Source organism: Podarcis bocagei (assembly GCF_964188305.1).
Source record: "Podarcis bocagei genome assembly, chromosome: 2".
NCBI lineage: Eukaryota > Metazoa > Chordata > Lepidosauria > Squamata > Lacertidae > Podarcis > Podarcis bocagei.
Genome location: NC_138126.1, coordinates 275,228 through 299,938, shown reverse-complemented (window position 1 = coordinate 299,938; position 24,711 = coordinate 275,228). Strand labels below are relative to the sequence as shown.

Here is a 24,711-nt window from a genome sequence, read left to right as displayed (position 1 = left end):
GTCTTGCTTTGCATAGAAGAGTCCATACAGGGGAGAAACCCTATCATTGCCTGGAATGTGGGAAGAGCTTTAGTCTCAGGCACAGTCTCGCTTCCCATCAAAAAACTCATACAGGAGAAAAACCCTATCAGTGCTTTGAATGCGGGAAGAGTTTTGGGGATGGGGCCAAGCTCACTTTGCATCAAAAAACTCATACAGGCGAGAAACCCTATCAGTGCTTGGAATGCGGGAAGAGCTTCAGCCGGAAGTCCACTCTCATTTTCCATCAAAGAGTTCATAGAGGGCAGAAACCGTATCACTGCTTGGAATGTGGAAAGAGCTTTAGTCAGAAGGTGAATCTCACTTTACATCAAAGAATTCATACAGGGGAAAAACCTTATCACTGCTTGGAATGTGGAAAGAGCTTTCGTCTGAGTGGTGATCTCACTTCCCATCAAAGAATTCATACAGGGGAGAAACCCTATCAGTGCTTGCAGTGTGGGAAGAGCTTCAGTCAGAGGCACACACTCACTTCCCATCAAAGAATTCATACAGGAGAGAAACCCTATCAGTGCTTCAAATGTGGGAAAAACTTCGGGGAGGGGAGAAAACTCACTTTGCATCAAAGAACTCATACAGGGGAGAAACCCTATCAATGCTTCGAATGTGGTAAGAACTTCCGGGAGCGGACAAAACTCACTTTGCATCAAAGAATTCATACAGGGGAGAAACCCTATCAGTGCTTTGAATGTGGAAGGAGCTTCGCTGTTAGCTCCAGTCTCACTTCCCATCACAGAATTCATACAGGGGAGAAGCCCTATCAGTGCTTGGAATGTGGAAAGAGCTTCACTAATAGCTCCAATCTCACTTGCCATCGAAGAATTCATACAGGGGAGAAACCCTATCAGTGCTTGGAGTGTGGAAAGGGCTTCAATAACAGCCACCATCTGACTTCCTGTCAGAGCTGCTTCAAGATCCTAGCTCACAGAGGATCACGCTAGCCAGCGGTCATTAAGTAAAAGTCTTTATTGAATTACAGTTTCCATTCTCACGCTGCTGTCTGCAACTCTACGTCTACTAGCTAGATCGGCGAGGCTCCGTCTGAGTCTCCGCCCCGTGCGCACCAACTTAATATCCTAGCCTTGCTCCACCTTTTCCTCCTGACTGTCCTCCTCTGGGTCCCTCTACCCCCCGGGGCTTCTTCCTTCCGGGACTCTTCTGACGCTGACCCGGACCCTTCTGCCTCCTTGCGCCGGGCTTTAGGACCTGGTTCCCTTTCGGGGCTGCTCACTGCGCCGCCCTCCTCTGCATTTGAACTTGGCGCGCGCGCCCAACCTTCCACTTTCCTCTTAACCGTTTCTTCGCTCCCCGATGGAGGTGTGGCCACTCCTGACTCCTGCCCTCCCTCCTGTGGTGAGCTGCCAGCGCTTCCCCCCTGGTTCCTTTCCTCTTCCCTGCTTCCTGGCGGTGACGCTGGTCCCGACTTCCAGCTGCTCCCCCCTGAGTCTCCTCTGGCTCTATCTTCCTGGGGTGCCTCCCTAGACTCCCCCCTTGCCCTGGCCACTGGTGCTCCTTTCTGTGAATCCTCTGATTCACTGGAAAGACTGGGAGATCTCGGGTCGTCGTCATCACTCATCCTTTCCTCTGTCTCCTCCCCTTCGCTCTCTGTTTCCTCCCTTGCCCGTGCCTCTGCACCTAAACCCCTGACATCCATCCCCCCCTCGAAGCCCCCCAGTCCCCCCTCCCCTCCTTCCGGTGCTGGAGCTGGGGGCTGCTGTTGCAAAGGGACGAACGTCGGATATCGGTCGCTTCCCGTGGCAGGCCTCCATCGGAACTCTTCCGGGTCTTCCTCTCTGCTCTCGTTGACGACAGTCACCTCCTCTTCCATCTCTGTGCCGCCGTGCTCGAAACCAGGGTCGTCCCCGAAAATGTCCATGTCCGTCTCTCCCGCACTTCCTCCAGGCGGCGTTGCTCGGCCGGAACATTCCATCCACTTCCTGCGGAACTGCTCCTCCGGCCTATCGTCCCACCAATACGAGGGTTCTGAGACAGATCCCGAGGGTGACCCCTCCGGGGAACGGACGTCTCGTGTTGGTTCCTCGTCCGAGTCGAACCCCCTGAACGTGCTGTCCGAAAGCGTGGGCGTGAAAAGCCAGTCGTCGAAAAAGTCTGCTGGCATAGGTCTATGTGGGAAGAGGGCATGAAACTCGTCTTTGAGCAGAGGTTCGTCTAAAGCGTAGCCCGGCACCCAGCTGTTCGCACTGGCCGGGGTGCCTTCCCTGGCGAGAAAGTATTCTACTCCCTCTTCCCCCCATCTGGAGTCCAAAATCTCCGTGACTTCGTTGATGCGCTCCTCCTGTGCCACTCCCGCGTGCCTCGTTCCTTCTCTGAGCGGACTCGGCGCCGTTCCGGGTTCCTGGAACCTGTGCGGTGCCTTGTAGGGAGTGAGCACCGATCTGTGGAACACCGGATGCATTCTGGAACCCTCCGGAAGCGCCAGCCTGAAAGCCACCGGGTTGACCTGCTCTTCGACTTGGTATGGCCCCAGTTGTTTATGCCCTAGTTTCTTCTTGGCCAACGACCTGGCCGGCACTGCGTGGGCTGCTAACCAGACCCAGTCTCCCACGTGGAGCTCTTCGCCAACCCTTCTGTGTTTGTCCGCTTGTACCTTGTATGCGTGTTTAGCCAGCTCCAGGTGGCGCCGCAGCTGATCGTGGACTTCCTGCAGCTCCGACGCGAACGCATCTGCTGACTGCGGCTCCCCTTCTCCCCTGCATTCCAGTCCCGGGAAGGTTCTAGGGTGCCGCCCGTTGTTGGCGAAGAACGGCGTGACGCCCGTGGATACGTGCTTCGTGTTGTTGTAGGCAAACTCTGCAAGCGGCAGGTAATCCACCCACGTCGCAGGCTGTTGGTTTGCATAACATCTCAGGTACTGCTGCATGATGGCATTGGCTCGCTCCGCTTGCCCGTTGGTCTGCGGGTGTCTCGCCGACGCCAGATTGATCTTGACGTTTAGGAAGCCCATCAGCTTCTGCCAGAAGTTCGAGATGAACTGCCGCCCGCGGTCGGACAGAATAGACCGTGGCAGACCGTGAACCTTGAACACGTGGTCTATGAACAGTTTGGCGGTTTGCTCTGCCGTGGCCACCTTAGCACACGGAATGAAATGCGCCATCTTGGAGAACAGGTCCACAACCACCAACACTGCCGTCTTGCCCCTTGAGCTGGGCAGATCCGTGACAAAGTCCAGAGCCACCCTTTCCCAAGGTTCGACCGGAGTTTGCAGCGGCTCCAACAGTCCAGCCGGCGGTTTGTGCACCGGCTTTGCCCTCTGGCAGGTGTCACACCTCGCCACGTAGTCTGCGACCTCCCCTCTCATTCCAGGCCACCAGAAATCCCTGGCTACTAATTCTACCGTCTTCTCCTTGCCAAAGTGCCCGGCCGTGGGTGCGTCGTGCAGCTGCTGTAGCACCTTGGCTCGAAGTTCGTCACCCGGCACGTAGATGGCCCCTTTACGGATGAGCAATCCATCTCGTAGCTGGAAACCGTCGGCCGCTGCCTTGCCCCCTCGCACCTCTGCCATCTTCGTTTGTGCGAAGGAGTCCCCCTGCAACGCTCGCCGCACCGCCTCTAGGTCCACGGTCGCCGCGGCGCACGCCCACACTGTCGGTGCAAAGATGTGCATGGCGGCCGCTGGTGTTGCGTCCTCCAGATACTGCGGCTTGCGGGAGAGAGCGTCTGCCATGATGTTGGTGTCCCCCGGGACATACTCTATTCGGAAGTCGAAGTCCGCAAAGAACTCAGCCCAACGTATCTGCCTCTGGTTCAGGAACTGTGCCGTGCGCCAGTGTTCCAGATTCTTGTGGTCCGTGCAAACCTGCACCGTGTGCTTGGCGCCGATCAGAAAGTGCCTCCACGCCTTGAACGCCGCATGAATGGCCAGCAACTCCCTGTCCCATATGGTGTAGTTCTGCTCGGACTTGCTGAGCTTCCTGGAGTAAAACGCTCCCGGCCGCCACACGCCCTGCGGGTCCTTCTGCAGCAGGACCGCCCCCACTGCTCTGTCCGAAGCGTCTGTCTCCACCCTCATCGGCATGCTGGGGTTGACATGAAGCAACTGCTCTTCCGACGCGAAGAGACGCTTGAGGGCCTGAAAGGACTGCTCCGCCTGCTCTGTCCAGATGAACTTCTTCTTCTTGGAGCTAAGGGTGTCAGTGATGGCCGCCGTCTGCATCGCGAAGCCCTTGATAAACTTGCGATAGAAGTTCGCAAAGCCGACAAACCGTTGGACCTCCTTCCGGTTGCGTGGGCTCTTCCAATCCAACACTGCTCGAACCTTGGCGCTGTCCATGGCGAGCCCCTTGTCAGACAGCTTGTAGCCCAGAAAATCCACCTCCGGCACGTCAAATTGGCACTTCTCCAGCTTGGCGTAGAGCCTGTGTTGCTTTAGCCTGCCCAGCACTTCCTTGACGTGCTTGTCATGTTCTTGCTGCGACTCCGAAAAGATCAGGATGTCATCCAAGAAACAGACGCACGTCTTGTAGAGAAGTCCCGCCAACACGTGATGCATAAATGCTTGAAAAACGTGAGCGCCATTTTGCAGTCCAAAAGGCATAACTCTGTATTCGTAGGTACCCAGTGGCGTGAACATGGCTGTCTTCCACTCATCACCCTCCCGCATGCGAATGAGATTGTACGCCCCCCGCAGGTCCAATTTGGTGAACACCTTTCCCTTCCGTACCTTCGCCAGGAGGTCGTCGATGCGGGGCATGGGGAAGTCCGACGGCTTGGTCACACTGTTCAAAATCCTGTAATCCACTACGAGTCTTTTTTGGGGCGTGTCTCGCTTCTTAACAAAGAATACAGGACTGCCCCCCGCTGCCTTAGACTCCCGGATGAAACCGCGCTCCAAATTATGATCGATGAAGTCTTTGAGTTCCTGCAGTTCGTCCTCAGACATGGAATACAGCTTCCCTTTAGGCAGCGCCGCCCCCGGCAGCAGGTCAATTTTGCAGTCATATGGTCTGTGAGGGGGTAGCCTGTCCGCCTCCTTCTCGCAGAAAACTTCCAGAAATTCTGCGTACTTGTGGGGAATCGCTTGCAGCGTGCCTAGCAGCAGCTGTGACTCCTCTTCCTCTCCTTCCTGCCTGGGCACGATGCAGTGTTCAGCACAAAAAGAAGAGCCGAAGACCAGCTGCCTCTGGAACCAAGCCATCGTTGGGCTGTGCTTGTCCAGCCAACTCATGCCCAATACAATGGGCGTGTCAGACAGTTGAGTGACGTTGAAGCTGATGACTTCCCTGTGATTCCCAAGGCGCATCACCATTGGTGGCGTCTGCTTCACCACTTGCCCCCCTAGCAGCTCCCTGCCATCCACCGTGACAACCTGCAGGGGCAGTGTGGCCGGCAGCAACTGCACAGCGTGCCTGTCGACAAATTCCTGCCCTATAAAGTCCGCGTTGCTGCCGGAGTCGATGGTGATTGGCACGTCCATGGTGATTCCATTGGGCAGCTGGAGAGATGCTGTGAGCCTCACTACTGGTTTGGGCGGGAGGGGGTTCACTGGCTGTAAAATTTCTGGGGACTTCTTCACTGACACGTCTGGCTGGGCCCCATTGCCTCTTCCTCCAGCCAGACATCGTCGTTTCCCTGCTGTGGTCCTCCCTGCTGCGTTGCTGCAGTCACCATTGCTGAGGCTGCAGTAAGCTTGTGGGGCCTCTGGGGACACTCTTTCGCCATATGCCCTGGCTGCTCACAGACGTAACACTTCCTGTTCCCTCTAGGAGGCTTCGCTTTCACTGCTGCCGGTGCTAGGGCTCTGGTTGCTGACTGAGCCCTTGCACCTCCAACCTCCATAGGTTCGGCTCCTCCTCCTGGCGGAGGCGTGGATTGCGCCTGCGCTGCTTCTCTGGGAAAGAAGGAGGGGCCCCCGGCTGGTTCGCGCCCTCCACGTCCTTCGTCCTTGCTCCACGGACGTCCTTCCAGCCTCACCCCCACTGCCAGTGCCCTCTGAACGACCTCCTGGGTGGTTCGGGGTCTCTCCCCCCTCGCTATCTCATCTTTAATCGAGTTGTGCAGTCCCTCCCAAAAGAGGTCTCTTACAGGAGCCGAATCTCTGTCCCATTCCAGGGCGCTGACCAAGGCGAAAAAGCGGGCATGATACTGTCTGACGCTGGCCCTCCCTTGTCTCAGCCCATGCACCTCCTTCCGTGCAAGATCAATATCAATACTTGATAAGAAACACCCATCCATCGCTTTAAGAAAGGCATCCGCATTCTGGAGCGCCGGATCGTTATCTCTCCATAAATTGCGCAACCACGCTTTCGCCTCCCCATGCAGATGGGACATGATGAACCCCACTCTCTCCTGTTCATCTCTAAAGTCCTTATGCAACAGTTGCAGTGCGCACAGTACGTCGGCTCTAAAGTTGGGATACTGTTGCAGGTTCCCATCGAAGTGAGAGAGTAGCCCGCCTGTCCGTCTCGCCAACCCAATTCCCTCCTGCCGGGGTGTTTGGTTTGCCAGTACGTCTAACCTGACCTGGAGATCCCTGCAGGCGGCAGCTGCCTCGTCCTCTCTCTTCCTGGATGCGAGAACCTCGGCGTTCAGTTGTGCCACTGCTTTTCTGAGGTCCTCTATCTGCTGCTCAGCCGTCATGTCTCTTGCCGTTCGTGAGCTCGCTAGTGGGCGCCTGTTTCTCTCCCCTCCTCGAGGCTGCAGATGCCCACAATGTAGGGACGGAGCCTACTGTCAGAGCTGCTTCAAGATCCTAGCTCACAGAGGATCACGCTAGCCAGCGGTCATTAAGTAAAAGTCTTTATTGAATTACAGTTTCCATTCTCACGCTGCTGTCTGCAACTCTACGTCTACTAGCTAGATCGGCGAGGCTCCGTCTGAGTCTCCGCCCCGTGCGCACCAACTTAATATCCTAGCCTTGCTCCACCTTTTCCTCCTGACTGTCCTCCTCTGGGTCCCTCTACCCCCCGGGGCTTCTTCCTTCCGGGACTCTTCTGACGCTGACCCGGACCCTTCTGCCTCCTTGCGCCGGGCTTTAGGACCTGGTTCCCTTTCGGGGCTGCTCACTGCGCCGCCCTCCTCTGCATTTGAACTTGGCGCGCGCGCCCAACCTTCCACTTTCCTCTTAACCGTTTCTTCGCTCCCCGATGGAGGTGTGGCCACTCCTGACTCCTGCCCTCCCTCCTGTGGTGAGCTGCCAGCGCTTCCCCCCTGGTTCCTTTCCTCTTCCCTGCTTCCTGGCGGTGACGCTGGTCCCGACTTCCAGCTGCTCCCCCCTGAGTCTCCTCTGGCTCTATCTTCCTGGGGTGCCTCCCTAGACTCCCCCCTTGCCCTGGCCACTGGTGCTCCTTTCTGTGAATCCTCTGATTCACTGGAAAGACTGGGAGATCTCGGGTCGTCGTCATCACTCATCCTTTCCTCTGTCTCCTCCCCTTCGCTCTCTGTTTCCTCCCTTGCCCGTGCCTCTGCACCTAAACCCCTGACACTTCCCATCACAGAATTCATACAGGGGAGAAACCCTATCAGTGCTTGAAATGTGGAAAGAGCTTCAAAAGCACCTACCATCTCACTCGCCATCAAAGAATTCATACAGAGGGGAAACCAAAAAAGAGAAATAAAACAAAAAATATTAAACAACCCTTATAAAATACAATTGTATAGAAAGGAAAAGGGGGGGAAATACACTAAAAATACTGTTTATGACCGTTGTACCATATATATCATATCATTCATCGACATATAGAAAGGCAGGCCCCTCCACTTCTCCCCTGCGTGACCCCCTCTTCTCCCCATATCCCACCCTGAGAGATCCTTCCTTCCCTGCGTTCCTTGCAGGTCCCTCGCACCTCCAACTGTCCTCTTCCTGTGTGTGTCCTAAATTCAAAATAAAGAATCTTAATATAAAACAATACAAAAAATAAATGATGATGATGTTAATGATAATAATAATTTATTTATACCCTTCCCATCTGGCTGGGTTTCCCCAGCCACTCTGGGCAGCTTCCAACAAAATATTAAAATACAGTAATCCATCAAATATTAAAAGCTTCCCTAAACAGGGCTGTTGGATTACTGCCTGAGTCCGGCACGTTTCCTCTGCGCATAAATTCTTCCAGGCAGCAGCAGAGCGAGCAGCGAGTGCCTTCTGTGTGAGATAAAGGAAAAGTCCGCGCACTGTTTCTTCTATCTAAACACCACTTACCCCAAACACAGACCTTCACAGAACTCCCCATCAGCGAGGTTCCAGGCAGAGGGACAGTATTTCAATGCAACTAATCCAGCCCGAACACTCTGACACACATGCTGGAAACAGATGTCTAGGTGCTTGGTCCTGGCCTTAAACTGCCCGGATTCTGCCAACTTCAGACAGAGCTGATTGTCTTCCAAAACAGTGACAGGCAAACAACTCTCTCCACAGATCTCTTGAACCAAACACACATAGAACTCCAGTTCCCTGCAAATCTCAGAAAGCACACTGAACTCAGCCTCAGTAGATGAGAGCGCTATGAGACTTTGCTTTCGGGAACTCCACCCAACCAAAGAGCTCCCAAATCTTACCACCATACTGGACATGGACTTCCTATCTGCCAGATTCACCCAATCGCTGTCTACCCAGCACGTCAGCTTGATGTTGCCCTTGACTGACAGCTTAAGGCAGAATTCTTTGGTATCTTCCAGGTAACGCAGGACCCATTTGATACCATTCCAGGCTTGCACACTTGGGCTTGAAGCTTCCCGCCTGAGCAGATTAATAGCAAACGCTATGTCAGGTCTGTTCCACTGGGACAGATACAATAGGCTACCCAGAGCTGACTGGAAGACCTCAGTGTTTTCGAACGCAGCACGTTCTACTTGCTGATTGTCTTTCACATAGCTAGTCTCCATGGGTGTCCTAACTCTTGCACACTCAGACATTTGGAGCTTCTCAAGCAGTTTCTCAATCTTACCCATTGTGAGGGAGAATACACCCAGAGACTCCATTGAGATCATCTCCTTCTGCATTGCCTCATGCCCTTTGCTGGCTTCTTCCTGAGGCAGTTTCTGAACATCCTCAAAAGTTTCAGGTTCACACTGAGCCACACCAACCCACACACTTGTGGCTTCGAACCTGTCAGGCAGTTTACCCTTTGTGGCCCGGGTTGATCTCCTCAGTGTGAGCTCTGGTACCCCCTCTGACCCACTAGGGCCAGCTAGACCATCCCCAGTGTCAGAGAACTCCGCCTCTGACCTGCTGCGTCTTTTGAACCTTACAGCTGGACCTGTGGGCAAGGACAGCTCACTCTTTGGCTCAGACTTGACAGTAGCCTTCGGAGGGGTTCTGGGCCGCTCCTGCTCTGGACTCTGTTGCACTGGACTCTGTTCTTCACCAACAGGATCAGTTCCTTCCTCTTCCTCCTCATCTGAGTCAAGAAACTGTTCTGAAAGAACATCTGGGTTACCATGGATGCGTGCCCACCCACTTTGCTCACAAAACTAAGCACTGCTGCTCACAAGCAGCCGGGACTGGTTGCCATCAGGATATGCAAACCGCCACCCTCTGGTCCCTGGTTCATATTCCAAAAAGATCATTTTCCTCCCATGGGCCACCCATTCTGCATTTGGCCTTTGGGATAAGAACCCAAGCCTCACAGCCAAAAACACGTAAGAAATGCACTTTGGGCTTCTTACCGTGCAGCAGAAAATAGGGCGTGTCCCCTACAGCTGAATGAAACGCGATTCTGTGTGAACGCAGCAGCCTTCCAACACTCAACCCAAAAGTGCTATGGGAGTCCTGCGTCAAAAAGCATGGCAGCCACAGACACTTGCAGTGTTCTGTTCCTACGTTCAGCAACACCATTCTGTTGAGGCCTGGGTGGTGCTGTCAACCTGTGACTGATTCCCTTCTGGAGGAAGAAATTCTGCAGGGCAGACCCAGTAAACTCCGCCCCCTATTGCTCTGAAAGCTAATCAATTTTGTATAATGTCAGGGGTTCAGGAGCAGAGGCAAGGGCAAGGGAGGAAACAGAGAGCGAGGGGGAGGAGGCAGAAGAAAAGATGAGTGATGACGACGACCCGAGATCTCCGAGTCTTTCCAGTGAATCAGAAGATTCACAGAAAGGAGCACCAGTGGTCAGGGCAAGGGGGGAGCCTAGGGGGACACCCCAGGAAGATAGAGCCAGAGGGGACTCAGAGGAGAGCAGTTGGAAATCGGGACCAGCGTCACAGCCAGAGGGCAGGGAAGAGGAAGAGCGCCAGAGATCAAGCGCTGGCAGCTCGCAACAGGGGGGAGGGCACGAGTCAGGAGTGGCCACACCTCCATCGGGGAGCGAAGAAACGGTCAGACGGAAAGTGGAAGGTTGGGCGCGCGCGCCAAGTTCAAATGCACAGGAAAGTGACGCAGTAGGCAGCCAGGAAAGGGAGCCAGGTCCTAAAGCCCGGCGCAAGGAGACAGGGAGTTCCGGGGGGTCGGCGTCAGAAGAATCCCGGAAGGAAGAGACCCCGGGGGGGCAGTGGGACCCAGAGGAGAGCAGTCAGGCGGAAGAGGTGGAGCAGGGCTAGGATATTAAGTTGGTGCACAGGGGGCGGAGACTCAGACGGAGCTTCGCCGATCTAGCCATTAGACGTAGAGTTGCACGCAGCAGCTTGGGAATGGAAACTGTAACTCAATAAAGACTTTTACTTAATGACCGCTGGCTAGCGTGATCCTCTGTGAGCTAGGATCTTGAAGCAGCTCTGACAGTAAGCTCCGTCTCCAAATTGTGGGCATCTACAGCCTCGAGGAGAGGAGAGAAGCAGGTGCCTACTAGCTAGCTCACGAACGGCAGACAACATGACGGCTGAGCAGCAGATAGAGGAACTCAGAAGAGCAGTGTCACAACTGAATGCCGAGGCTCTCGCATCCAGGAAGAGAGAGGAGGAGGCAGCTGCCGCCTGCAGGGATCTCCAGGTCAGGTTGGACATGCTTACGAAGCACGGGCAACTGACACCCAGACAGGAGGGAATTGGGTTGGCGAGACGAACAGGCGGTCTGGTCTCTCACTTCGATGGGAACCTGCAGCAGTACCCCAACTTTAGAGCAGATGTAATGTGCGCACTGGAACTGCTGAAAAAAGACTTTAGAGATGAGCAAGAGAAAGTGGGGTTCATCATGTCCCATTTGCATGGGGAAGCTAAAGCATGGCTGCGCAATTTGTGGAGGGATAAGGATCCGGCGCTCCAAAATGCGGATGCCTTTATTAAAGCGATGGATGGGTGTTTCTTATCAAGCATTGACGTGGATCTTGCTCGGCAGCAGATACATGGACTGAAACAAGGGAGGGCCAGCGTAAGGCAGTATCATGCCCGCTTTTTCGCTTTGGTCAGTGCTCTGGAATGGGACAGGGATTCGGCTCCTGTAAGAGACCTGTTTTGGGAGGGATTGCACGGCTCTGTTAAAGATGAAATTGCGAGGGGGGAGAGACCCCGGACCACGCAGGAGATCGTTCAGAGGGCGCTAGCCGTGGGGGTGCGGCTGGAAGAACGTCCGTGGAGCAGGGACGAAGGGCGTGGAGGGCGCGAACCAGCCAGGGGCTCCTCCTTCCTTCCCAGAGAAGCAGCGCGTGCGCAATCCACGCCTCCGCCAGGAGGAGGAGTGGAACCTATGGAGGTTGGAAGTGCAAGGGCTCAATCAGCAGCCAGAGCCCTAGCACCGACAACAGTGAAAGCGAAGCCTCCTAGAGGGAACAGGAAGTGTTACATCTGCGAGGATCCAGGGCATATGGCGAAAGAGTGTCCCCGGAGGCTCCACAAGCACACTGCAGCCTCAGCAATGGTAACTGCAGCAACGCAACAAGGAGGACCACAGCAGGGAAACGACGATGTCTGGCTGGAGGAAGAGGCAATGGGGCCCAGCCAGACGTGTCAGTGAAGAAGTCCCCGGAGATTTCACAGCCCATGGACCCCCTCCCGCCCAAACCAGTAGTGAGGCTCACCGCATCGCTCCAGCTGCCCAATGGAATCACCATGGACGTGCCGCTCACCATTGACTCGGGAAGCAATGCGGACTTTATAGGGCAGGACTTTGTCGACCGGCACGCTGTACAGTTGCTGCCTGCCACGCTGCCCCTGCAGGTGGTCACGGTGGATGGCAGGGAGCTGCTAGGGGGGCAAGTGGTGAAGCAGACGCCACCAATGGTGATGCGACTTGGGAATCACAGGGAAATCATCAGCTTCAACGTCACTCAACTATCGGACACGCCCATTGTATTGGGCATGAGTTGGCTGGACAAGTACAGCCCAACGCTGGCTTGGTACCAGAGGCAGCTGACCTTCGGCTCTTCCTTTTGTGCTGAACACTGCATCGTTCCCCGGCAGGAAGGAGGGGAAGAGGAGTCACAGCTGCTGCTAGGCACGCTGCAAGCGATTCCCCACAAGTACGCAGAATTTTTGGAGGTTTTCTGCGAGAAGGAGGCGGACAGGCTACCCCCCCACAGACCATATGACTGCAAAATTGACCTGCTGCCGGGGGCGGCGCTGCCTAAAGGGAAGCTGTATTCCATGTCTGAGGACGAACTGCAGGAACTCAAAGAGTTCATAGATCATAATTTGGAGCGCGGTTTCATCCGGGAGTCCAAGGCAGCGGGGGGCAGTCCTGTATTCTTCGTTAAGAAGCGGGACACGCCCCAAAAAAGACTTGTGGTGGACTATCGCATCTTAAACAGTGTGACCAAGCCATCGGACTTCCCCATGCCCCGAATCGACGACCTCCTCGCAAAGGTACGGAAGGGCAGCGTGTTCACCAAGTTAGACCTGCGAGGGGCGTACAACCTCATTCGCATGCGGGAAGGGGATGAGTGGAAGACAGCCATGTTCACGCCGCTGGGCACCTACGAATATAGAGTTATGCCTTTTGGATTGCAAAATGGCTCCCACGTTTTTCAAGCGTTCATGCATCACGTGTTGGCGGGGCTCCTCTACAAGACGTGCGTCTGTTTCTTAGATGACATCCTGATCTTTTCGGAATCGCAGCAGGAGCATGACAGACACGTCAAAGAAGTGCTAAGCAGGCTACAGCAGCATAGGCTCTACGCCAAGCTGGAGAAGTGCCAATTCGACGTGACGGAGGTGGATTTTCTGGGCTACAAGTTGTCTGACAAGGGGCTCGCCATGGACAGCGCCAAGGTTCGAGCGGTGTTGGACTGGAAGAGCCCACGCAACCGGAAGGAGGTCCAACGGTTTGTCGGCTTCGCGAACTTCTATCGCAAGTTTATCAAAGGCTTCGCTATGCAGACAGCGGCCATCACGGACACGCTTAGCTCCAAAAAAAAGAAGTTCGTTTGGACAAAGCAGGCGGAGCAGTCCTTTCAGGCACTCAAGCGTCTCTTCGCGTCGGAAGAGCAGCTGCTGCATGTCGACCCCAGCAGGCCGATGAGGGTGGAGACGGACGCCTCGGACAGAGCCGTGGGAGCAGTCCTGCTGCAGAAAGACCCGCAGGGGGTTTGGCGGCCGGGAGCGTTTTACTCCAGGAAGCTCAGCAAGTCCGAACAGAACTACACCATCTGGGACAGGGAGTTGCTGGCCATTCATGCAGCATTCAAAGCATGGAGGCACTTCCTGATCGGCGCCAAGCACACGGTGCAGGTCTGCACGGACCACAAGAATCTGGAGCACTGGCGCACGGCACAGTTCCTGAACCAAAGGCAGATACGTTGGGCTGAGTTCTTTGCGAACTTTAACTTCCGAATAGAGTATGTCCCGGGGGACACCAACATCATGGCGGACGCTCTCTCTCGTAAGCCACAATATCTGGAGGACGCCAAGCCAGCGGCCGCCATGCACATCTTCGCACCAACAGTGTGGGCGTGCGCTGCGGCAACAGTGGACCTGGAGGCGGTGCGGCGAGCGTTGCAGGATGACTCCTTCGCGCAAGCGAAGATGGCAGAGGTGCAAAGGGGCACGGCAGCGACCGACGAGTTCCAGCTGAGAGATGGATTGCTCATTCGCAAAGGGGCCATCTACGTGCCGGGAGACGACCTTCGCGCCAAGGTACTGCAGCAGCTGCACGACGCGCCCACTGCCGGGCACTTTGGCAAGGAGAAGACGGTGGAATTAGTCTCCAGAGACTTCTGGTGGCCCGGAATGAGAGGGGAGGTCGCGGACTACGTGGCGAGGTGTGACACCTGCCAGAGGGCCAAACCGGTGCACAAACCGCCGGCCGGACTGTTGGAACCGCTGCAAACTCCGGTCGAACCATGGGAGAGGGTGGCCCTGGACTTTGTCACGGATTTGCCCAGCTCGAGGGGCAAGACGGCCGTGCTGGTGGTGGTGGACTTGTTCTCCAAGATGGCACATTTCATTCCGTGTGCCAAGGTGGCCACGGCGGAGCAAACCGCCAAACTGTTCATAGACCACGTGTTCAAGGTTCACGGTCTGCCACGGTCTATTCTGTCCGACCGGGGGCGACAGTTCATCTCGAATTTCTGGCAGAAGCTGATGGGCTTCCTGAACGTCAAGATCAACCTGGCGTCGGCGAGACACCCGCAGACCAACGGGCAGGCGGAGCGGGTCAATGCCATCATGCAGCAGTACCTGAGATGTTATGCGAATCAACAGCCTGCGACGTGGGTGGATTACCTGCCGCTCGCCGAGTTTGCCTACAACAACACGAAGCACGTGTCCACGGGGGTCACGCCGTTCTTCGCTAACAACGGGAGGCACCCCAGAACCTTCCCGGGACTGGAAAGGATGGGGGAGGGGGAGCCGCAGACAGCAGATGCGTTCGCGTCGGAGTTGCAGGAGGTCCACGATCAGCTGCGGCGACACCTGGAGCTGGCCAAACATGCATACAAGGTGCAAGCGGACAAACACAGAAGGGTTGGCGAAGAGATCCATGTGGGAGACTGGGTCTGGTTAGCAGCCCACGCAGTGCCGGCCAGGTCGTTGGCCAAGAAGAAGCTGGGGCACAAGCAACTGGGGCCCTACCAAGTCGAAGAGCAGGTCAACCCGGTGGCTTTCAGGCTGGCGCTTCCGGAGGGTTCCAGAATGCATCCGGTGTTCCACAGATCGGTGCTCACCCCCTACAAGGCACCGCACAGGTTTCAGGAACCCGGAACGGCACCGAGTCCGCTCAGAGAAGGAACCGGGCACGCGAGAGTGGCACAGAAGGAACGCATCAACGAAGTCACGGAGATTTTGGACTCCAGATGGGGGGAAGAAGGGGTAGAATACCTTCTCGCCAAGGAGGGCACCCCGGCCAGTGCGAACAGCTGGGTGCCGGGCTACGCCTTGGACGAACCTCTGCTCAAAGACGAGTTTCATGCCCTCTTCCCACATAGACCAATGCCAGCAGAATTTTTCGACGACTGGCTTTTCACGCCAACGCTTTCTACCAGCACGTTCCGGGGGTTCGACTCGGACGAGGACCTGATACGAGACGCCCGTTCCCCGGAGGGGTCACCCTCGGGATCTGCCTCTGAACCCTCGTATTGGTGGGACGATAGACCAGAGGAGCAGTGGCGCATGAAGTGGAAGGAAGGTCCAGGACGAGCAACGCCGCCAGGAGGAAGTGAGGGAGAGACGGACATGGACGTTTTCGGGGACGACCCTGGTTTCGAGCACGGCGGCACAGAGATGGAAGCGGAGGTGACCGTCGTCGACGAGAGCAGGGAGGCAGAACCGGGAGACTTCAGATGGAGGCCCGCCACGGGAAGCGAACTGTATCCGACGTTCGTCCCTCTGACACAGCAGCACCCAGTTCCCGCACCGGAAGGAGGGGAGGGGGGAACGGGGGGCTTCGAGGGGGGGATGGATGTCAGGGGTTCAGGAGCAGAGGCAAGGGCAAGGGAGGAAACAGAGAGCGAGGGGGAGGAGGCAGAAGAAAAGATGAGTGATGACGACGACCCGAGATCTCCGAGTCTTTCCAGTGAATCAGAAGATTCACAGAAAGGAGCACCAGTGGTCAGGGCAAGGGGGGAGTCTAGGGGGACACCCCAGGAAGATAGGGCCAGAGGGGACTCCGAGGAGAGCAGTTGGAAATCGGGACCAGCGTCACCGCCAGGGAGCAGGGAAGAAGGAGGGAGCCAGGGGGCAAGCGCTGGCAGCTCACCACAGGAGGGAGGGCATGAGTCAGGAGTGGCCACACCTCCATCGGGGAGCGAAGAAACGGTTAAGAGGAAAGTGGAAGGCTGGGCGCGCGCGCCAAGTTCAAATGCAGAGGAAGGCGGCGCAGTAAGCAGCCCGGAAAGGGAACCAGGTCCTAAAGCCCGGCGCAAGGAGGCAGGAGGGTCCGGGGGGTCAGCGTCAGAAGAATCCCGGAAGGAAGAGACCCCGGGGGGCAGAGGGACCCAGAGGAGAGCAGTCAGGCGGAAGAGGTGTAGCAGGGCTAGGATATTAAGTTGGTGCACAGGGGGCGGAGACTCAGACGGAGCTTCGCCGATCTAGCCATTAGACGTAGAGTTGCACGCAGCAGCCTGGGAATGGAAACTGTAACTCAATAAAGACTTTTACTTAATGACCGCTGGCTAGCGTGATCCTCTGTGAGCTAGGATCTTGAAGCAGCTCTGACATATAATATTTCAACTCTGCCAATGTGATCCAATCTTTAATCAGTGCAGCAGCTTCCCCTTTGTGTTTGATCGGAAAAACCGAGGAGGTCCTCGAAAAATCATCCAAAAGAAGCAAAATGTATTTGGACCCACCCAGACTCGCTACTGGCATTGGGCCACACAAATCTGCAGGGAGTAGCTCAAAGGGCTTGCTTGTCTCTCTGCTAGACCTGGGATATGAGCATGTTTTTACCCTGGATTGCTTACAGGCTCTGCAATCTAAAAACTTATCTCATCCCTTTATAATTTACACCACTCTGTACACTCTGGGGCTTTTTTGACATAATTCCAACAAGAATGCGCCAGTCTTCGATGCCATAAATCAGCGCACCCATCGTGTGGCGGGACGTTGGAGCACTGCACCTGTGTTACCTCAGGGGGGTCATCATCTGCAATAGGCATCTCAACCACAAACAGCTTATTCTTGCATTCAGCACTGAACAGGTGTTTCCCATCCCTGGAATTTCTGGAACCACAAAAGCCTGAACCTCATGGTCCAGGAATGAACAGTACAGAGTCCCAGACAGGGTCAGTGGGCATCTGCTTCCATCTGCCAGTGACACAAATCTTCCACTTTGCACAGTCTTGCAGTTCCGAAGAAGTCCAGCCGATGGCACTCAAGTGTGGGTAGCGCCTGTGTCAACAATAAAGGGGAGGCTGGCTTCCGGTCTGGATGCTTTCACTACTGCCATTGAAGCAGCCAGATGATACAGCGACGTCTTTACTTTCACCTCGGTTGGGACCTTGGGAATTTTTCATATGCCTGGCCGCTGTTGAGGAGCTCCTTATCTGCATTCCTTTCTGGCTGACCTTCGGCTCCTGAGCCTCTGCAGGGCAATCTCTCACGAGATGCGACGTAGACCCACAGCGAAAACCGCTTGGAGACAAAGGCTTTTACTGAGTCCTCACTGCTTCTTGCTGCCCCCCCTTTCTTGGGGTGCAGCCTGTGCCTTCTCTCCCCGCCCTCTGGCGTTTTCCCTGTTCATCAATCGATCTCCCACGAATATATTCAGTCGTCAGCTCCGCAGGCAGCATAACTTCCATTGTCAGAACCAGGTTCTCATAACTCCTGTCCAAAGAGCTCAGCAGAGTGGAAGCTTTCAGCTCACCTGGGAAAGGTAAGTTGAGCTGATGCAGCTTAGTGAAAATGGCCAGCATCTGCACAATGTGGTCACGTACCGATTCCCCTGGGGACAGTTTCTTCTGAAACAGGGAGTGTATCACATGGATCTTGGCCCCAGCTGTTGTGCACTGGTGGACCCTCGTTAAAGTTTGCCAAATTCCATGACAAGTCAATAAACCGTCAATGTGAGGCAATTGCGAAGCCTCCATGGCCATTACAATACGGGACATGGCTTTCTGATCCTTTTTTGCTGCGCCAGCAGCCCTTTCCACTTCGGCCGCATTGGCCCCTGCAGCTGCCGGTACTGGATCGGCTTGGGGGCACTCCCAGAGCTGCTTGCCCATTAACCAGTAACGAATCTGGCGAGACCAGTCGTCCCAATTGTGGCCATTTAGCCTTTCAAAAGGCACATTGAAAGATTCATGAGATTGCTGCTGTGCCATCTTCCTGGGGCTTTAAGCTTACAGACGCTTTCTGCCGGCTGGTGCTTCAAAGATGCTTCCTGCAGCAAGCTCCGCTTTCGCCAGCGAAATCACGACTGCCTCAGCTTCAGGCAGGCTCTCAGAGCTGGACTTTGCTTCTCACACTCAGCACAAAAACGTACAGCCAGAACCGCTTGGATTACTGCCTGAGTCCGGCGCGTTTCCTCTGCGCATAAATTCTTCCAGGCAGCAGCAGAGCGAGCAGCGAGTGCTTTCCGTGTGAGATAAAGGGAAAGTCCGCATGCTGTTTCTTCTATATAAACAGCCTTTATTTACATCAGTAGGTAAAATAACAAACAACCCTAGGACACATGCTGTGGGTCTCTCTCCCGGACAGAAGTGAAACTGTTTCACACAAAGAACCTGCAACTTCCCTTTACGTAGGAAGCTCCTCCCCAGATGTAGGACATTCAGGAGCTTAACCCTATTATCACCACACTCCACAAGGGCTGCCTTCAGATGTCTTCTAAAAGTCTGGTAGTTTTTTCCCCCTTTGACATCTGTTGGGAGGGGGTTCCACAGGGCAGGCGCCATTACCAAGAAGGCCACTATCGAAAAGGAAACTCCCATCTCCGTCTGAAAATCATCTGTAGCAACAATTATTCATAATTTGCACTCCAGAATAAACCCAGCTGCATTTAGTATCCAGCCTTTTTCCTCCTCTTCACCAAGATGACACTTTCCCTACATTTCCCTCTTAACCAACTCAGACAATGCAATATGACTCCTATAAGGATCGTCCCCAGTTCTAAAAGCAGAGTTTCTGGCCTTCAAGAATCTCCTAACCTCTCCCGTCATCCAGGGCTTCCTATTCGGATACAACTTAACATACCTTTCCCTGGTGCATTTCCTGTGCCAAATCTAAGACCGTTGATGTAGAAGTTTCTAGATCTTGATGGTGGAACATATTCCAATCGGTCTCCTGGAAACAGTCCTGCAACTGCTGAGAAGCTCCCTCAGGCCACACCGTAACCATCCGTGTTTGTAGCTGGCCTTGTTTCCTGAGGGGTGTGTAGACTGGTGTCAGAAGCAGGGACACATGATCTGAACCACCGAGGTGCGCCTCATATGCCCGTCTAATGTTCGTATAGACCTTGTCAAGAGTATTTTCTCCCCTTATTGCACACTCAATGTGCTGATGTGATTTTGGGAGTGCTGCCCTCACATCTGTGTGAGTGAAGTCCCCTGCAATAATCCGCGCTGCCTCCGGGTATCTGCTCAATTTAGCATTGATGTTTTCATGCATACTACTCATGGTCCTGCAGGCATTTGCAGAAGGTGCTAGATAAGAAAGCTGCAGAGATAGTGCAGGATAGTGCGCACCCCGGAAATGATCTCTTTCAGCTTCTGCCTTCTGGAAGAAGGTACAGGGTTATAAAGACTAGGACTAGCTGCCTGAAAAACAGTTTCTATCCAAATGCAATTTTGGTTTTAAATACAGTGTAAGGCAGTCTCTATGGGAGTATATTATCTTTAATTATGGGGTATCAGAGTTTTTAGGGGGCTAACCAGGTTGGGATAGCTGGGATAGCAGGCTTGTTGGTTTCTGAATGTCTGATGTACAATTTTTCAGTTTTGTTGTTCTGTATGGGACAATGTCCATAAAGGTTATCGTATTGTATTGAGACTCTTCTGGAAAGCGCCATTTCATGCTCCTCTATGGGAGTATATTGAATTTAATTATGGGGTATCGGACGCGGGTGGCGCTGTGGCTTAAACCTCAGCGCCTAGGACTTGCCAATCGCCTGGTCGGCGGTTCGAATCCCTGCGGCGGGGTGCTCTCCTGTTGTTCGGTCCCAGTGCCTGCCAACCTAGCAGTTCGAAAGCACCCCCGGGTGCAGGTAGATAAATACAGACTGCTTACCAGTGGGAAGGTAAACGGCGTTCCGTGTGCTGCGCTGGCTCGCCAGATGCAGCTTGTCACGCTGGTCACGTGACCCGGAAGTGTCTGTGGACAGCCCTGGCTCCCAGCCTATAGAGTGAGATGAGCGCACAACCCTAGAGTCTGGCAAGACTGGCCCCTACGGGCAGGGGTACCTTTACCTTTTATCAGAGTTTTTAGGGGGCTAACCAGTTTGGGATAGCTGGGATAGCAGGCTTGTTGGTTTTTGAATGTCTGATGTAGATTTTTTCAGTTTTGTTGTTCTGTATGAGACAATGACAATAAATAATAATGTATTGTATCAAGACTCATCTGGAAAGTTGTATATCATGTTCCTTTCCCCACTTGCCAGGAGCCTGAGCTCCATTTGGGGTTCCTCCTTCCGCACCCCAAGGTTCCCCCAAGGCCTTGGGGAAGGAAACTGAGGTTGGCTCTGCTTGCTCCCCAGGGCCCTGCAGGGGATTTGGGGTGGGGGCCTGTCTCTTCCTCTGGCCATGGCACCCCCAGGAAGCCTTGGAAGAAAGGCAGGAGACCCTCAGCAGAGAACAGCCAAGTCCGGTTCTTCTCCGCAATGGCTTCCTCTTCTGAGAGCTCCCTCTCTTTCTTGTCTGGGCTGGACTGGGAGGACCCCAGTTCAGCCAGTTCCACAGGGATCTGGAGTGGGGGCAACTTCTGTTGAACTACTGCCTGAGGGGGAGGAATAAGCGAGGGTCATCCAGAAAAGGCTCCTGGGGCCCCAAGGGGCCAGCAGGGGAGTCTCCAGTCTTGTCTGGGGAAGAGCCCCCCATTCCCCTATTCCTGCAGGTGGAGCCCTTCTCCTAGCGCTGACTCTTGGGGTGACCAAGGATGCTGCTCTGGGGGTCAAACTCCCCTGAGGGAACCCTCCACCTTTGAGGGGATACAGCCCTTATTATTATTACTACTACTACTACTGTTATTCTCCTCTTCCTTGGGCCTTTCCCTCCTGGCCCCCTTCGCAGACCCCGGCGGATCCCCCAAGGCCGCTTGCCTGGCGTCTCCCAAGGGAGAGGCCTCCTCCGTGGGGCAACATGGCGGGGAGAGAGGCTGCCCTGCGGAGGCCAAGCCATCATGGCAGGAAGGCGGCTGAGGACCCAAGGTGCCGCCCTCCTTCCTCCTCCGGGAGGAGAGACCCCGAGAGCGTGGGACCCCCGAGGCCCACAGGGGAGCCATGGCGTCTCCTCAGGGAAAAACAAAATGGCGTCCCCTCCTCCTCTTTCGGAAAAGGGCGGGAAACCCCTTCTCCTGGCCCTGCCGCCTCCCTGGGCTCCTCCTGGGCCTGCCTGGCCATGGGGGGGGGGAATCCAGCTGCCCCAAATAATGGGGGGGGGGAGAAGCCGGAAGAGAGAAGGAAGGAGAAATGAAGGAGAAGCTGGGAGGGGGAGCAGCCATGAGGGAAACTCAGAGGGAAAACTCCCTCAGGAAAGCGGGCGAAGGAGAGGAGGAGGAGGCCCAGGGGAAGCTGAAAGGGGATTGGCCAGCTGCCCAGCGGAGAGGCCTCTGATTGGTCCAGCCCGGCTCTGGGGCGGGAAATGGGTCTCCTGCCTCCATGTGGTTCTGGGAGCCCCGGAGAAACTGGTTTTCTGGCAGGAAACGCGGGGAAAGGATGGCCGGGGTCCCTCTGGCTCTGAACCGGAGTCTGCTTCCCTCTCTCCACCATCCTGGTCTTCCTTTTTCATGCGCCCCCCTCCTGCCCCCCCGGTCACGTGTTCCTCCGTCTCTCTTCCTGGGATGAGAAGCAGAAAAACCCGTCTTTTGGGGAGGGGGAGGGGTCTCCCGGCTGGGAAGCCCCCCTCTCTCCCCCCCGAGCTGGAGGGTGTTTCTTGGGGGGGTGTCTGGAGGGAGCCATTTCTGAGCCCAAGGCACCTCCCGCCACTAGGCAGCCCTTCGCCTCTTCTCCCTCCCAGCCTTTCCTCGGGATGTTGGGGGAGGGGGAGAGCCAAGGTAACCCCCCATGGACCCCCCCCCGTCTCCCTTGCAGTTAGTCTGGTGGGATGTGGGCTCCGTGGGGCAGAGGGAGGGAAGGGGGGCAGCCCCTAGAGCGCAGGCGCAGAAGCAGGAAAAGTGAAGGCAGGTAGAGGGAGAAGAGGACTCGGCTTGCCAAGGGTTAAAAGGAGCAGAGCTGGATTCCTAGAGAGGACGGGAAGTGAAGGTCCTCCATGGCTAAATCCCCCCTCCCCTCCCCCTCCCTCCCTCCTTTCTTCTTCTCTCTCCTTTGCAAATGCTTCCTTGGTTCCCTTCCTGGACTCGGGTGAGTCTCCTCTCTCCTCCCCCCCCCGAGGGTGCCATGGGGAGAAGGGGGTCCCAGGGGGGCAGGGAGGGGGCGTGGGGGTCCCTGCTCAGATCATGCCTGGGGGGGGAGACCCCCAAGTCAGAGAGCAGAGGGTCCTCCTTTGTCCTCTCTGCCAAGCCAGGGAGGGGCCACTTCGCAGGAAATAAGCAGCTCTGCTCTTCCTTGGGATCCAGATGCTGCCTTCCTTTGGGGGGGGGGCTTTGGGTCAAGGAAATAAACCCCCTTCAGAGGGAGGGAAAAGTCACCTTTGGGAACAGAGGCTGCAGCCAGAGGGGAACATTCCCACGTGGGGGGAGGACAGGGAGGGGAAAAGCCCGTCTGCATCTCCAGACCACTTCCTGTGTCCCAGATGCAACAACACATGTCTCTCCCCCGGATCTCACTCCCAAAGACACACTCTTCCATGGTCCCCTAAGACAGACGGATGCCAACCAGCCAACCATTCCCTCCCCTCCCCCTCCTGGTGCCCCTTGAAGTTGGCTTGAGGGCATTGGGGGGGGTCCACCCCACCAGATGAAGGGAGAGGAGGTCCTTCCATCCGGAAAATGGGAATGCTTGCAAAGATTTCCATGAAGATGAGTGCCATATAGATAATAAAATATTATTTTGTGGAATTCCCCCGCTTACACAAAGATTAATACAGTGGTACCTCAGGTTAAGAACTTAATTTATTCTGGAGGTCCATTTTTAACCTGAAACTGTTCTTAACCCGAGGTACCACGTTAGAAAATGGGGCAACCGCTGTGCAATTTCTGTTTTTTACCCTGAAGCAACACTGCACCCATCATTTAAATACACAACAAAATTGTTACAGAAGAGAACAGAGCAATGTGTTGAAGATCATCTTTGTGCTCCCTTTTTCCCTTAGGGTCCAGTGTGCTTTGAAGACGTAGCTGTTCCTTTCACAGAGGAGGACTGGGCTTTGCTGGATCCTGACCAGAGAGCTCTGCAGAAGGAAGTCAAGGATCAGAATCGTGGGATCGTGGCCTCTCAGGTAAGACTCCCTGTTGGATCATGAAATCAGCTTTGAAATTCCATACAGATCTCTGTAGGAGAAACGAGAGAGCCAGTGTATTGTAGTGGTTCAGAGCGGTGGATTCGTCATCTGGGGAACCGGCTTCGCATCTCCGCTCCTCCCCATGCAGCTGCTGGGTGACCTTGGACCAGTCACCCTTCTCTGAAGTCTCTCAGCCCCACTCACCTCACAGAGTGTTTGTTGTGGGGGAGGAAGGGAAAGGAGAATGTTAGCCGCTTTGAGACTCCTTCGGGTAGTGATAAAGCGGGATATCAAATCCAAACTCTTCTTCTTCCTCCTCTATTTTGAGGGAGCCCCATAGCGCCTCCTACAGCACCTGAGATGTTAACACACCCACAACTCTCCATAGGAGATGCATCTCCTGTTCTGTCTGGGAATATTCTTCCACCAGTCCTGCCTTTTCAAACCAGGATGAGGCTGCTCTGAGCTGCCCAGGCCTTCTTCAATGTAGGCTTCAGAGATCTTAGGGACGTGGAGGTACATCCTGTCTAATTTTCTTTTTCCCTTTCTACATTTGTCTGGCTTCATTCTGTTGGTGAATCTAAATTTCCATGAAATATTTTCTATAGGGGACTGTTTAGAATGTGGAAAAAGCTTCACCTAGGAAACCAGTCTCAATTTTTAGTTCTTCATACACCGTATCCCAGAAGCCCTTGATTTTATCACATAGCCACCACATATGCAGAAGTGTCCCCTCTACGTGCTTACATCTCCAACATAATTTTGATTTTCTTTTATACATTTTACATATCTTGGTTGGTGTTAAATACCATCTATAAAACATCTTTATCAAATTTTCTGTTATTGCCTCACAAGCTGTAAAATTCCAACTCTCCTTCCATAATTTTTCCCATGATGTTAATTCAATGCGTTTCCCTAAATCCATAGCCAATTTGATCATTACCGCCTTTACCTGTTCATCCATATCCTTCCACTCCAATAATGTTCCATACATTTTAGAAATTACTTTTCATAGAATCATAGAGTTGGAAGAGACCATAAGGGCCATCGAGTCCAACCCCCTGCCAAGCAGGAAACACCATCAGAGCACTCCTGACATATGGTTGTCAAGCCTCTGCTTAAAGACCTCCAAAGTAGGAGACTCCACCACACTCCTTGATGTAGCAAATTCCACTGTCGAACAGCTCTTACTGTCAGGAAGTTCTTCCTAATGTTTAGGTGGAATCTTCTTTCTTGTAGTTTGGCTCCATTGCTCCGTGTCCGCTTCTCTGGAGCAGCAGAAAACAACCTTTCTCCCTCCTCTATGTGACATCCTTTTATATATTTGAGCATGGCTATCATATCACCCCTTAACCTCCTC

At 54.5% G+C, this 24,711-nt stretch overlaps 1 protein-coding gene and 1 long non-coding RNA gene across 2 annotated transcripts in view; one reads left to right on the top strand and one right to left on the bottom strand.

Moving 5' to 3' along the window:
• LOC308582203 (uncharacterized protein) overlaps positions 1 to 24,711 on the top strand; it is a gene marked incomplete at its 3' end in the record, with an annotated part of 126,489 nt that overhangs the window by 87,172 nt on the left and 14,606 nt on the right. The window lies entirely within an intron of this gene.
• LOC308581408 lies at positions 22,540 to 23,209 on the bottom strand. The gene is made up of 2 exons (XR_014005062.1): positions 23,131 to 23,209; positions 22,540 to 22,721 (listed from the first exon to the last, which is right to left on the bottom strand). It is a non-coding gene; the product is annotated as an uncharacterized lncRNA (long non-coding RNA).